At 39.7% G+C, this 16,473-nt stretch overlaps 1 long non-coding RNA gene across 1 annotated transcript in view; it reads right to left on the minus strand.

The window, feature by feature from the left end:
- Positions 1-966: 966 nt before the first annotated feature.
- LOC133043411 (uncharacterized) overlaps positions 967-16,473 on the minus strand; it is a 29,430-nt gene continuing 13,923 nt past the window's right edge. The window contains exons 2-3 of the long non-coding RNA XR_009689695.1: positions 1,626-1,776; positions 967-1,050 (exon numbers count right to left, since the gene is read on the minus strand). This is a non-coding gene — a long non-coding RNA (uncharacterized LOC133043411). The remainder of the gene's footprint in view (positions 1,051-1,625; positions 1,777-16,473) is intronic.

Genomic DNA, 16,473 nt, shown 5'->3' on the forward strand with positions numbered 1-16,473 from the left:
GACAATACCACAGGATGTAGGTCCCAGGGTAGAACAATCAAATGCTACCTGGGGACAGATGAGCAAGCTAGAGCACGTGTGAGTACCTTAAACTGCTCCAATGATTCTTCTACTTATAAAATGATTTCTATACTCCCCATTATGAGTTCCAAAAACATATGCTTGGCAGCAAGAGCCATGAACATACATCATGTTCAACTGCCGGAAGCCAACTCACAATATATTGCTTACCTTGTAGAGATGGAGCAGCACAGGGCTCATAATAGGATGAGTGATGCATAAAACGTTCTTCAGCTCACGTCCCCTGGGATTTATGTTTCCAAACCTAGGAACACCGTCTGCCTGCATGGACGGAACGCTAAGCAATGCAGTCAAACCACCAATGCGTTAGGTATAGTTTTTCAACTTTGTGAAATCTAGAAGAAACCCTAAAATAAGTACACAAACAGGCAACTATGTGTCTAAAAATTCTGGCACAGATTAGCAGGAAGAATACACAGTTTAAATTAGGAAGATCAGTAATGGGCACATATTTTTAAATTTGATTGCATAAGTAACATGCTTTTTCTTAGAAACTGAAGGAATATTGCCTCCTTGGTTATAAGTTTATAAGAGAGACTGTTTTGTATTGTACAGTATAAGTATTCCACAATGAAATCACTGGATCTGAATTATAGATAAGATGTTGGTCAAAAGATCAATTTTTTTTCCCCAAAGGAATAAAGAAAAGAAGTGAATCTAAGAAAAATATATGAGAAAAATATATGGTCCAAATTCTCATTGGATTGGCTCATTTAATTTTTTTGAAAAAAAAAAAAAAAAGTCACCAATTTTCTAAAGGCATAGTTTCAAGTCAGACTTGTTTCCAGTCTAAATTTAGCCTCCATTCCTTGTGTCATATTTCTTCTGGTATGAGAAGGAAAATCAATGCCCTTACTCACCTTTGGAAGAATTTCACTGCCAAGCCTCCATGGTTCTACGGGATTCAATAATCCGTGGCTCAGTATCGATTTTTCTCTGACACCTGTAGAAACAGCCTCTCCTTCCTTTCTAACAAAATATAGCAACAAAAGTTGTATAGTTTCTGAATAAATTAAAGAGGCTACTAAGCACAACTTCATCCTGCAAGGAAATGTGGTTTACACTTTCTAAAAAAAATCATTGGCTTCACTTGATTTTTCTGAGCCACTTAACTTTTTAAGGATAAAATGAACATAAAGTTTTAAAACACAACTTGAGTGTTAACTTTCTTAAGTATGTTGCAACTAACACATATGTTACAATTAGTACTTATTTTTCTAAGAAAATAGACAAATGGTAAAGCCTATCAAACTTCAATTCCCAATTTAAAAATACGTCCAAAATCAAAACCTTTTTTAAATATGAAAATTCACAATCATGCATTGAAAATCAAAAGTTCTGATAAAACAGAAGACCCTTCCAGGCAGTGGAATAGAGCATATCGAATCCTAGGAGAGAGGGTGGATTACACTTTGGGGTGTGTTCTTTAACATTAAAAGAGCTAGGAGAACAGGCAAGAGTCATCAGTTTCCTTGAGAAACATAAATATATACATAAAAAAAATCTAAACCCAAGAAGTCATGTTTCCAGCATTCTTCACACACCTGATTTAAACTTCAAAGGTACGTATTTCACCCTGGGCAGACTTCTTTGGGCTTATCTGAATACACATTTCCCACAGCCATTCTGCGCCGCTGAGTGGAGTCACTACAAGTTGGCAAACCACTCCGTCACTCACTCCATGAGGCTGCAAATCTGCAAGATAAAAAATGCAGTGTTAAAACAAATTCCCTTTTCCTTCGCTTTTCCTTGTAAAATCCCAGAGAGGAAAACAAAGCAGGCTGTTTCTCCCAATATACGTGACATGTGGCATCTTGGTGAAAAGTGACATAGCCATGCTGCCCGTGACAGGCTTAGTGGTGAGACCTGACAGATATAAACCTGCAAGAACAACCTCCCTGCCACAGATATTTAAGCTCATGTTAAAACTTTGATTGGATCGTCCCTTGATTAGCTTGCGCAACAGTGAGTGCTACTGCCTTTCAAGTTCATTAGAAGTTGTGGCATTCTTCACATTACTGTCCATTTAAGTTCCTGTTTCACTAAAACATAGGCATTTTAACTGCTCATCAAACCTGTGCACGTTTTTGAGTTAAAGAATTAGATCAGTCCAGACTCCAGTTCTCAAAGGAGAAGTTCCATCGTTTATCAGGCCATGTCTACACTGGCTGAGCAAAGCGCTCGGTTCAGAAGGAGAAGCGCCTTTGGCAGCTAGAGTCCACATAGCTGATCCACGGAGGCTCGGGTGGAGGTTCTGCACCTAATTACACAAGCGCAATGAAATTACCAAGCATTTGATGAGAATGACCCAAGATGACAAATAAGGCATGGCGTGATTGTTATTCTAATTTATTTACATGGTAGTCATTTAGGATGCAATTCAAAGACCCTATAAAAAATAAGAATGCTTACACTTCACAGGTAACAATGAATGTGGGTATTTTTTTCTCTCTTTTTTATTTATTTATTTATTTTATTAGTTGGAGGCTAATTACTTCACAACATTTCAGTGGGTTTTGTCATACATTGACATGAATCAGCCATGGAGTTACATGTATTCCCCATCCCGATCCCCCCTCCCACCTCCCTCTCCACCCGATTCCTCTGGGTCTTCCCAGTGCACCAGGCCCGAACACTTGTCTCATGCATCCCACCTGGGCTGGTGATCTGTTTCACCATAGATAATATACATGCTGTTCTTTCGAAACATCCCACCCTCACCTTCTCCCTGAATGTGGGTATTAAAATAGTTGATAATTCAACATTTGGTTGAATCCAAGTCATATTCTTCCTAAACAAGACAGTGATGGCATGATTTTAAAATGCAGTACTTTTTCTTAACTGGTCTAGATAAAGCTTATGGCTCTGATTTTATATTTATTGAAAACAATCTTCAGAGTTCAACTAATTAAAAAGATTAGTTCAACCTCACAAAAAAATGGGTCAAAATGGTAATTGATATTTTGGAGGAAATATTTACACTCTTCTAACTTGCACTATTAAGATTTAGTAGCAACCAGGATTGCATTCTATTCTGGGGACAGTACTATACCATCAAATCATCTTGAACATGGAGATCCTTTCATTAATTTTTAGAATAAAAAGAGGTTTAGCAGAAATGTTCTTCTAACAGCTATGAAATTATAGGCTTCCCCCTCCATCCACCCAAACACACTCCACCCTGTGAAATAATAGATACAACATTAATCACGTTTGGAATTTTGCCAGGATTCCCCCATGGGTGAGCAGGGATGTTGGACCAAATTGCCTTGAAGGAATAAAGCCTCTCTCACTCCCACAGATGCCTCAGAGTGTGTTAGGGATCATCCATTCCAACCCTTTGAAGAAAGGAGGAATGTGTGGGAATGAATCAGAACTGTGCTCTCAGAGCTTCACTTTACAGTTCCCCAAAATAAATTAGCCATGCTTATGCTATGTAACCCCCAAACTCTAGTTACCCTAATGCAGGTAGAATTATCTCCCTCCCCCTTTTTTTTGCTACTCCTATCTTCAGATTTTTAGGTTTGGGGTTAGTCTCTCCATTTAATAATCATTCGAGTTAGATGCTAAGGTCCCCTTGGCTGGGAGCAAAATCCCACCTCCAGACCGAGTCATTAAAAGACATTTGTTGGCTAACTTCTAAACTACCACTCATTCTAAAACCAAAATAAATCTAGGTGATCTAAGAATCACTTTACATAGCCAAGTCTATCTAAGATAAATTGAATCTGGTATCTTTTGCCATACAAAAGCCCTAAGAATGTCTAAATATAAAACCACTGTTGATATTTTTGCCACACCCTGTCTGAGCACCTCAAGATGTTGATCATGTCATGATGATGATGACGTCATGACAACGGTGGTGATGATGACGTCATGACGATGGTGGTGACGATGATATCATGATGACAATGCTGGTGATGATGATGATGAAACAACAAACACACTTGGTACTTACTGTGTGCCAGACACTGTTCTAAATACTTTATAGACATGAACTCATTTAATCCCTATAACAACTCTGTCAGGTGGGTGCTACTATCTCTCTTTACAGATAAGGAAACAGAGTCACAGAGGCAGCAAGGAACTCACTCCAGATCACTCCAGAGCCAGAACTCACTCTGGGTCAGAAATGGATAGGATTTGAAAATGGAAGGATTTGAATCCGGGCAGTCTGGCTTCAGAGTCATGTGACACTGATTTTCCTGTCCTTGCCCGGCCACAGCCACCAAACCAATGTCATTCTGTATCGAGATTCATATCTAAAAGTGGTATGAATGAGCCCCAGGCTCATTTATCCACTTCTTCCTGGGGCATTTTTGTCTCTATGGAGCCAGCATCTCCTTCTGTCAGAACAAGTTCAATGTACCTCGGAGCAAAACGGATTCTCACTGATCATCATTCGGGATACTATTTACTCCTTTAAAATTTAAATTCTGGAAGATGTTCACTGAACATAAGATGTATATCAAATCAGAAAAGGAACTGCAAGAATGGAAAATGATTGAATGGGGACTTTCAGTAGAGCAGGTACCTAATTGTAGCCGAATGGAGTCAGGCCTCCTGAGGTCAATTCCTAACGGTACTACTTTTGACAAGTTGCATGAGCTATTTACTAATATCTCTCGGCAATCTAATTTCCTCAACTATAAAATGGGAATAAAAATGGTATTACCACTGAGGGTTATGAGGATTAAATAAACTAATCCCCATAAAATGCTTAACCTAGTGCATGGCATGTAGCAAGCACTCAAAAAAATATATATATAGTCTTGTTATTATTACATTTAGTTTGTATAGATTAGACTTGAGCTGCAACTAAGCACGTACCATCAAAAGTTTTACCATTTCAGTGTAAAAGCATTAATATAGATTTTAGGAATATTGGTTGTGGTCACAGGCAATTCTTTCAACCCAGGGACAATTTGGTTTTTAAAATTCACCGTGACATAGCTCCACAAATAATTTCATTCCCCTCTATCTGGTGAAAGCACAGACAAATTACAGAATATGAAAAAATCATCAGAGCTTAAAATTTTGTCAGAAACTCACTTCAAGAGCCAGTAGGCTTTTCTATATGGCTAACTTTTAAGTAGCATAAAAGGATAATTTGCTTGTTTGTCTTTTATATCACAATTCATATTTTTGCACGGAATTACTGAAGAGACATTGACGCAGACAACAAAGATGCAACTTTAACAACTGCACAGTTCAGCAGCAGGAAGTGTCCACACTCCCCACTTGTCCTTTCCTTCTCTGCTCCCTTCTTTTCTTTAGATTCTAAAAACTTACGCTTATGCTTAAGCCCTGACTCTTTCAGGTCAAAAGGGAGACTTAGAAATGGCTACTTAGGAACCTGAAATAGAAATTTCCATCGAAGAGAGAGTAATGTAAGCACTAGAAGAAGATGACTCGCAGAATGCTCACTAGCATCGGGCTCTTCTGTGAATTATACAAAGAAAAAGGAACAGATTGGAACCTTTTTTTCTTTCAGTTCTAAAATGGACACGGTCACCAGAGAGAGAAGAAGAAGCCTGGAGGCCCCCAAAGAGAACTACAGAGAAGCTATTTGAGGTAAAGCTCACACTTTCACCTGGATATTCCCAGGATGCACTGAATATTCCCAGGATACAGTGAATATCCTTTTTTGTTCCAGGGACCATGGGACTTGAGAACCACTTGCTGATCCCCAAGGGGCTGGCAGTGAGCAGGGTGTGGGGTGGGGGGCACTTGTCTCCTTTCCCAGTGCCTCACACATGGGATAGGTGCTCTCTGACAATCCTGAGGAGAAGAAAGCATTGATGTAAAAAGCTAGTCAAGAATTAAAATTTCGAATAAAGGGATCAGAGTGTAGTCTCATCTGGCATAAAGAGACAGAAATAGGCATGGTAAGACAAATACACAAGGTGTTCACTTTGATCCTACATGTGCACCCCTGGAAGCTTACCACCGTCAACCTTCAGAAGGCTCAGACTTGCAAACACACAAACCTTTCATTCTGAAAGGAAGTTTTAGCAATAATCAGTCTCCAGTTCTCCAGATAACGATGGTGCATCCCAGAAAGCCATCAGCCTAAAAGATCATCGAGTCAGGGGCAATTCTAGGATTAGAATTCATGAAGGTAGAAGAAGGTGGCTGAAGTGTTACAGAAGAAGTACATTTCCTGATAGCAATTCAATTATTCTGAGGAAAATGGAAAGTCCTGGAAACAACTGTCTTCTACTGGCAAGACAGGTCAGCCGCCTCAGCTGGGAATTATCTACACGAACGATAGAGGTGTGAGGAGATGTCCTACCTGGTGTTCCGCAACCAAGAGGATGAGGAGAACACGGGTGAGGAGGAGCTAAAGAGCACAATTTGGTTTCTCACTTGAAATGCTGAGCCATCCGGAGCAAAGAAATGAACTGTCTCAGCAGCGCTATGGGAAGGTTATCCCACGCTCAGGCTTTCTATCTGCAAGCATAATTAAATCAATGGAGTGATGTGCCAGGCACAAAATTATCCTTCACAAATAAAATTCTCATTTTCTTGTAGCAGTGTTATTTTTCCTCATTGCCATATATTTAGGTCTCATTTAAGGCTATTTAGGGCTGCAGCCATGAAATTAAAAGACGCTTACTCCTTGGAAGGAAAGTTATGATCAACCTAGATAGCATATTAAAAAGCAGAGACATTACTTTGCCAACAAAGGTCCATCTAGTCAAGGCTATGGTTTTTCCAATGGTCATGTATGGATGTGAGAGTTGGACGGTGAAGAAAGCTGAGCATCGAAGAATTGATGCTTTTGAACTGTGGTGTTGGAGAAGACTCTTGAGAGTCCCTTGGACTGCAAGGAGATCTAACCAGTCCATCCTAAAGGAGATCAGTCCTGGGTGTTCATTAGAAGGAATGATGCTGAAGCTGAAACTCCAATACTTTGGCCACCTCATGTGAAGAGCTGACTCATTTGAAAAAACCCTGATCCTGGGAGGGATCAGGGGCAGGAGGAGAAGGGGACGACAGAGGATGAGATGGTTGGATGGTATCACCGACTCGATGGACATATGTTTGAGTAAACTCCGGGAGTCGGTGATGGACAGGGAGGCCTGGCGTGCTGCGATTCATGGGGTCGCAAAGAGTTGGACACGACTGAGCAACTGTACTGAACTGAACTGAGCTGAATGCTTCCCTGGTGGTTCAGATGGTAAAGAATCTGCCTGTAATACCAGAAACCCCAGTTCAATCCCAGAGTCAGAAAGATCCCCTGAAGAAAGGGAATGGCTACCCACTCCAGTATTCTTGTCTGGAGAATTCCATGGACAGAGTAGCCTGGTGGACTACAGTCCATGCGGTCACAAAGAGTCAGACATGATTAAAGCAACTAGTACTTTCACTTTTCACTAAGGTAACTTAAATCCTTTAACCAGAGTGATTTTAGAAAGCATGTCACTTGTTTCTTATCATGTGCAAACATCAACCAATGACATTGATTTCCCAACACCAAATGGGAAGTTACAAAAGAAAAAAAAAAGGAGAAGAGACGACTCAAATCTGCCCAGTGGTCCTCACTGACCACTCTGTGGACCTGCTGTCATTTCTCATTACCCTTTTTTTTATGATTGCTCACACAGATTAAACCCAGGTGATTTGGTTCCTAGTGGAATGAATGTGAATTAATTCTGATCATAAATTTTAAGGAGACAACACATCTCAGATGTTCCAAACACAATACTTAGCTTTATCTGTGGTGAAACTAGAAATTATTTTCTTTGGAAACTTTGGTTGTTTCATTTCTACTATTTTGACTCAGCAGAATAACCTGCCTATCAGTAAGGTCAGATGAGATAGAACTGGAATCTCAGGCTTCCTGTATTCATCTCCTTACCTCTACTCCACAGTTAAATATTTCTCCTTCCCTTTCATTCACAGGTTTTATAATTTCACAAAATGACAAGCCGTATAGCATGACATCAAGCTTGATCTTGCCATTATGCCTGATTGTTCAAAATTACACTAGTCCTTGAATACTGACAAAATTCCTTTCAGTATTTTCTCTGTGGGTGTATTAGGTGGTAGGGTCAGTCTTAAGGAAATCGGGCCTCATTTCTAGGGCCACTTGTTCAATTCTTTGAAGACTGACATCATATAACCCTCCTCCCCAATCTTTTCTTCTTTATGTCCTCAGTATATTTGACTTGTCAGAAATAATTAGAAATGGCTTAATAAATACAAGACCATGCTCTTTACTGTTCCAGAATGAATGAGTGCAGAAAGCTTTGTTATGAGTTTTATTCTAGTTGGAAATTTGCATTCAGCATCAGTCATATCACATGAACAAGCAGAGGTCCGCCCTAATGTTTCAGATTTCTATTTCTCTGAATTTAGCCCTACCTCCCAAACACTGCTTGTTCCTTATGGATAATTATTAATGGTGAAGGCACTTCTCCCTCTGAGGTGACCCTCACCTTCTTGTACCACTTTTCATATGAGCAAGTTCAAGGCAGTGACTTTTCTATGTCACTTTTTAATATCAGGGCAGCTTGTTTCAAAGCAGCATTCTGACTAGACTGGAAAAAATAAAACCAGGAGGTGATGATAAAACCTTGCGCTCAGAGCTGTCTCTTATTTCCTACTCTGTCCTTAGAATGGGCACTGCCTGTTCTTTTCATCAAAGGCAGAAAATCTGTTTTGTATCCAAGGTAAATAGAGAATGCCCACATCTCCAGTTCCTTTCAAAGCTGACTATTCTCATATATGGTAAAAAGCTATTACAAAGGGTCCCGCTTTATCACAGTCTTGGTTGTATTGTTGGATAAATAAAGTCATCTCTCTGCAAAATGCTGCATTCTGTGCACCTCTCCAGGTGGATGGAAAGCAATCTAATATTGGGGACATTATCCCTTTTCACTGATAATCGGGATTACAACAAGTTTTCTGAATTTTGGATCTGTTGGTTGATATTAACTCCTCTGACAAGCTCTAGGAAAAGAACTCTGCCAGATGGGTTTACGAGTAGAGAGGCCAATGCTGGCTGAAACTCCTGCCACAATTCTGGGAGACCAGTTTCTGAGATGGCTGTGGTCTGATGGAAAAAATTCTTGACTTGAACAGATGGGATTGGGTTTCCTCTCTACCACTTATTAGCCATGTGGCTTTGAGCAAACCACACATACTCCCTGAGGCTTACTTTATAAAATGCTGGTAATAATACCTCTTGAAGCTTAAATAATAAATTGGGCAGTGTATATGGCAATGAAAGCATTGGTTCATAATAAAGCCTCATACAAATGCTTGGCACTATTTCTTCTCAAATAACAACCTAGACTTAATGAGCAAATATGTCATGGACACCAAACAGAAATCTAGCGGACAAATCCACATAAAATATAATCATGTTTATTCAACAGTAGGAATATGGCTTTCTTCTAAAAAATATTACCATTACTAAAATTTAATCTTATGTATATATCATATGTACAGGTGACCAATTTTCAAAAAATGATAATGCAGTAAAATCCTCAAAATGACATACAGAGTAGACATAAATTAACACTCTTTTAATAATTCAGGAGACATTTCATTGTCGCATTGCACCTAAGGGTCATAATTATGATTATCAGTGGCTAATTTACTGGAGAAATAGTAGGAATTGAAATCACTCTGTGATATAACTGAGAATAAAATTTTAAGAATTAAGTCATGCTATCCATTTTTATACTGTCATCTGTCTCTATTTCAAAAAAGTAGCATCACTTCAGTAATACTAAGTTACCTGACCTGAGCTTTTTAGTGATCTGTGCTCTAAGGCGATGCTAACCACAGCAGAAATGTTCTAACATATCCCAAGCATGCTGCCCAAGCATAATGACATCTAGGTGTTCAAGGCAGGAGTTCTACTTCTCTGAATCTGGTGCATCAGGTTTGCAAAGAGCAGCAGGAAGTAACTGCAGAGGTGGGAAGCAGAGAGAAAATAATAAGCTCTGTCCTGACTAATGGATGAGACTGTCAAAAAGATGAAATGAGTTCAAGTTTGAGGAGGACTTTGAAGTTACTGACATAGAGGAATGTCAGGAAAGTTGTTACTGTAATTATTACTATTAATAGTCTCACTCAGTTTACAAAGGATAAGTTATATATAGCTTGAAAGAGAAGAATTTTTTTTCAAATTATGGTCCAGTTTATTCCTCCGTCATACAATTTTTGCTTTCTCAGCTTATCTCTCAGCTGACATGAATGACACACATAGTCTCTTCTCATTTTCTCCTGTTTTGGCGTAGTCTGGCACAGCTGGAAGAGATGGGGAGATCTCGTAGAGAACAGAGGTGCAGGTGAATTTGGAAATTGTAAAAATAACTGTCTCTGAAGAGTAAGGTGCAAAGGGCTTCCCTTGTGGCTCGGCTGGTAAAGAATCCGCCTGCAATGTGGGAGACCTGGGTTTGATCCCTGGGTTGGGGAGATCCATCCCCTGGAGAAGGGAAAGGCTACCCACTCCAGTATTCTGGAGAATTCCACAGACTGTATAGTCCATGGGGTCGCAAAGAGTCAGACATGACTGAGCGACTTTCACTTTCATAAAGGGCTAAAGATGCTCTTTTTCAATATGGCTAAAAGCGTGGAGCAATTATTGTAGGATGGTAGAATATTCTGAGGCTCGAAGTCTGCACACTATTAGCACACCATTGTCACAAAGGGCAGATACATGTCATCAAGATCCCTGCTCTGAGCTTGACCATCTGAACTGTCTCCTTGAAATTAATAAATCTGCTTATGTGCATGTATGTGCAAATGCAGGCATGGGCCCTTATAGTGGTATAATTATAAATGCAAATAGTCTCAGAAAAATATCTTACAGGACACCTTTGGCACAAGGCTATCAATGATCATCCGTGAACCAATGAAAAGTAAAACTAGATGAGTAAAAGTATATATTCACTTCCCTACCATGAGGACGATTTTATCTCTTTTAAGTAATTAACACAAGCATCTTTGGAATACTGTTGTAAGCACTTCACAGCGCTTATTGTGGGGCGGGGGGTGGGGGGAGAAAACTATGAAGTGGTTTTATAATGGGCAATACCCTCATAAACAAGAATGAGGGATATTCCAGCTAGCATGGAATGGTTAATCCAGGGGATCCTCCTGACCCAGGGATTGAACCAGGTCTTCTGCATTGCAGGCAGATTATTTACTATCTGAACCATTGGGGAAGCCCCTACATATATATATATATACATGTCTTTTATAATTGAGCCTACTACTCCATGGTGGTAACTGAGTTCTGTAGAAGAGCTATTTTTTATTGATGTAAGCACCTTTTCTGGCATTTAGCCATCACAGGAGCTTTCAAAGCTTCACCCAAGATACCATGCCCACGATAACCTCAAATCTAAGGAATCGAAAATAGTACTAAACCCATCATGCTTGTCAGCCCACATTCACAGCTAAAAGGGTTTTCCTTCTTGTTTGTAATGGGATAGATTTAAGGCACTAGAGTAAAAGTTGTACCCTACTTATTACAAACCTATGCATGTGCACCAGCAAGCTTTAGAACACGGGCCCAGGTAGCACACACTGCTTCCCACCTCCAAGAGCACAGTTCTTTATCCCAGTATCAGTGCAGCTAAGCTAGGATCCTTTGACAGAACAGAGCACAAAGAACTGAGTCTTAAAAACTGGGTCTAACATATTGTCTACAATATGACCAATTTGACTTACGAGTTGGCCCTAGTCATTCATTTGTTTGAAAATACGCCTCTACCATGAACCAGACACTTTGGTCAAGGAGAGAGCAGAAGACAAATTATCCTCTATTCACTCTCCTCAAGCTATTGTACAAGCAATAACTTCAAATACACTAAAGATCTTAAAAATCCATCTTTTCTAACCTTTGAAGAATTCATGTGTGTGTCTTTAGTATAACCTAAAATCTTACTCATTGTAGGAGTGAGCATTAATATTTATGTCCACACTTTGAAAATCAAAATAAAAGAGCTACTAACAGAAGCAGTGGGTTAAATGGGAAGTTTGGAAAATAGGACCACTGGGCCAAATCTCACTTGCCCCCTCTTTGAGCAAAGTTTCACTGGAAGGCACACATGCTCATCTGATTATGTATTACCTATGGCTGCTTTTGCACCACAACAGAAGTGGTGAATAGCTAGAACAAAGAGTAAGTTAATTAAAATTTGACCATGTGCTTATAAAACAGAATGTACTTATTTGTCTATTTTCTACTTGGGGTGCATGTGTGTGTGTGTCTGTATTTTTTGGCTACATTGAGTGTGCAGGCAGGATCTTAGTTCCCTGGCTAGGGTTCAAACCTGTGTCCCCTGCACTGGGAGCAGAGAGTCTTAACCACTGGACTGACAGAAAAGTCTTTGGTGTGTTCTTTTAGGAAATCTATTCCTGTAGGATATTCCTAAGAGTGAATTCTTAAGGAATGTGTGCTTCCTCTCTCATACTAGGAAGAACAAAAAGCTACAGTGAATAAGTAGCATTGTAAAACATAGGTAGAGAGAATATGAGTTAAAATTGGAGTGACTTTACAAGCAAAGTTTTTAAATCTCAACTTTGCCACTTCATTCACACCCATATGGGCCGAGTGTTAAATTTCTGGTGTCTGTAGTGGGGAGTACGAAGAAAGGTTAGAGTTGAATAATTAGGACAATAATGGAGCTTATTTAACCAGTCTTTAGACATGTTTATGATGCTTTGAGAACTGCCCCAATTCCTGAATGTCCCAACTTTATCCTGAAAAGAATCTGGCGAAAAAAAAAAAATTGCTTAAGATAAATTTTTGCAAAACATTTGCATGGATGGAGCTACATAGCTAACTGCCAAAGATGCTCCAATTTAATTATGCCCCGCAAGTTGGCTGGGCTTGTCTGGCATTTCATTAACAAAAAATAAACCTTACTCTTCTCCCTAAGAAAATAACATTTGTCATATTTTGGGGACAGCAAAGCTCAGTGTGCTACTTATTGGTACAAAAACTATGTATATCTAAACGTGGATAAATAAACCTGCAAAATACTTGCTCTGACATTGTAACTGACTCTTGTGACTCTTCTAAATGAATTGTGGTATTCTGTGCACGTCAATAAACTTAGCCTTTAAATTTCAGCTTTTCTGGGGGAGTAAAATGTAAGTAAGGTATGGATGCTGGGAGAGAGGTTAAAGATACTTGTATATTTGTGACTCAGGTACTGTTCAGAAGGAAAAGTAAAATTAAATTAAAGTCACAATGCATATACAAAGATATACACACACACATATATATTTAAATGTTCACCTTCCTGACTTAGTTGCCAGCAGTGAGGCCAACTGCTTCTGTACTGAATTCTTATCTAAAGAACATCTGAATTTAGTTGAAGGAAGGAAGTAACTAACAAGTTGTTCACAGCTACTGGTGGACTGTACATCTCACAAAAATACAAATTAGAAAATCAGAGTTAATTCAATGACTGGCATATGCACAGGGTACTGATAAGAATAGACAGGTGGAGGGTGACAAGACATGTAAAGAGAAGGTTGTTGGAGGAGGTGACATACTTGTATTGGTGGAAGGAAGATTGGGGGGCGGGGCTGGGGAAGGGGAGTGAGAAGTGACTGAGAGGCCGAGGAGTCTGTAAAAATGAAGCAATGATGCCGTTTATATGTAGAATCTGCAGCTATTGTGTGCTTCTTGAGAGCAAAGCTTAAAACAGGAAATCGTTAGAGATAAGACTTTCAAGAGGCAGGAAATAGAACATTTATGAATAGAGTTTAAGATGCGACTATTTGGGGCTTTATCCAGCATGGCAGGAAAACATGGGAGGGTTTTAAACTTGCAAGTGGCAGGTTGACTTTGGGTTGTATGGATATGATGGTGCCAAGGCTGGTGGAAGAAAAGTCATTAAACAGCACAGATGCCCAAGCAAGAGATAAACCACAGCAAGTGGCGGCAGGTCTGGCCTGCAACAGTGGTAATAAGGATGGTCAGTACAGTCAGATTTAAGAAGTATCTAGGATGGAAGGTTAGCCGGTCCTGGTAATGGGTTTGATTTGAAAAGCAACAGAGATGGGAAATGAGAAGCCAACATGACTCTGGGGTCTGTAGTTTGGGTGAATGAGTAGACAGAAGTCTTATGGAAACAAGACTATGCAGAGAACGCAGATGGAAAAACCAGGTTACAGGAACAATGAGGAGGTTTGTTTACACATGTTTGGTTGGAGGGTTCCCAATGGACAGGGCAGACAGTTGGATATTCAAGTCTGAATTGCAGTAAGGAAATTCAAATTACATTTACAATTTCTGAGTAACTGTAAATCACGGCAGTAAATAAGAGTATAAAAGGAAAGCGTGGTAGGTGAGAAAAGTAATGGGCTGAGGATGAACCTTGGGGAAGAAAAAGAAGAGAAGGCCATGAAAGAGACAGAGAAGGAACAACAAGATGATCTGGTGGGAATGGCACCATAGAAGCCAGGGTAGTAGGGAACTTTGAGGGGGAAAGAAATTCAGAGATTCATGAAAGATCTCAAAGCCTACGAGATGTAGCAATCCAAGAATCGTTAGCTCCACTGTGAAGTTAAAGCAGGTTTAGATGCTGGGAATTGTAAAGTAGAGACAAGACAAAGAGCAAAGCACGTACAGGTCACATTTTCAAGAGGTCTGAATAAGATGGGGAGTAGAGAGATGGGAATGAAGGTGGACAGGGCAAAGGAAAGGACGTTTCAGACAGGAAAAATACAGGGGTACACTTGAACAGATGACCTGAGTCATTTTAGATGCCTGAGTGCCAACCCAGACCACAGTAAACTCAGCTGTGGCTCCATCAACGTCCGTTCCACCCCACTCCCTTTTCTCTTCCAACCGTCCTTTTTGTTCTACTACATTCACACGGAGAAACTTTCTGGAAAATCAACCCTAGTCCTGGGATTGAAGGTTCTTTAGCAAGCAAGCATGAAATAAGATAGAGGCAGATCCACAATTCTTTTATGATATTTCCTGAAGAAATCAGAGATTTTTTTTCTTAAATAATTATTGTTTTAAAAAATCTCTTTCTTAACTCCTATTTAAGCCCTGTCAGTTATTACTAGTGTGATAATACTTCATAATAATGCCTTTGTGATAGATGTGCAGGCACATTATGAGACACAGAAAATAAGATCTGCTTTGTTGGTTGATGGCAAATATACGTGCTGTTGGTTTTCTACAGTTCAGAGTCTCCTACACTGGGAAAGGCCAGCACAGGATAAATAGAGGCTCATCTGGATGTAAATAGAATTGAGATCCTCCTGGCTTTGTCACCACCTAGACCTGTGACCTCATGCAAGTCCTCCCTCTAAGCTCAGTCTTCATTTTAACTATGAAATAAGGCACTTAAATCTGATGGTTTCCTCATCCAGAATTTCCAGGTCAAAGAAAATTATGACCAAAACTCCCGTTACATTTTCTAAGATTTAGGAAATCACATCAAATATGTTCTGAAGTAAATCAACAGTTCCAAGATCATTAAATTATGGCATATATCGTGGGAGAGAAATACCTACTGGTAAGAACTAGAAAAGAGAGTTGATACACATAGTCTTTTTTTTTTTTAATGAAAAGCTCATTTGAATCATACAATATTTTTCTTTACTTTCAAAGTCCAATATCAAGTGTTTGATGACAAATCAAAGCAGGATTGTTCCAGCCACAGTACACATGCCAGTGTCTCCAAAGGCAGAGTCAGAATGACAATTTCTGGAGACAAATGATTCGTTTCTCTTTCAGCTCAATTCACTAGAACATGACCACAGTCGAGACTCAATCTGAGGTTCAGTGATACAGAGGCTGTGCCTTTGGTTACCACACAGGCTGCAGTTTCTGTCGTGTCTCCCTAGACAATGCCGGATGAGAGGACCTCGGGGAACTCTGGTGTGTGGGAGCTGGGGAATAAAAAAATGTTTTAGCGTTCAATATGTGAGTATATGTTAATACTTGGTGATCCTGGATCTAAAATGGGATAAACCAAAGTGCAAAGAAATAGCCTTAAGTCTCTTTCTTCTTCATTCCAGAGACAGAAGGAAAAAACATGCAGCGAGTATGTTGGGTCCTCTTTCTGGAATTTATTATGTACCTTCACTCAGTCTCGCCCTACTTGTAATTTTTCCATCAAATAAGCAAAATCTTTGAACAATTTTTAATTCCTTTCTGTCCTTCACTGTTTCTGAGTGCACCTTCAGTGGTATTGGGTTTCATTAATGTTATTTTCTAAGATTATTTCCTTCAGTTCAGTTGCTCAGTCATGTGCTACTCTTTGCAACCCCATAGACTGCAGGACACCAGGCTTCCCTGTCCATCACCAACTCCCAGAGCTTGCTCAAACTCATGTCTACTAAATTTTCCCCCTTTTATTTCACATCACATCTACAGACCCAGTCTAGAGCCTG

This window comes from Dama dama, chromosome 22 (assembly GCF_033118175.1).
Source record: "Dama dama isolate Ldn47 chromosome 22, ASM3311817v1, whole genome shotgun sequence".
NCBI lineage: Eukaryota > Metazoa > Chordata > Mammalia > Artiodactyla > Cervidae > Dama > Dama dama.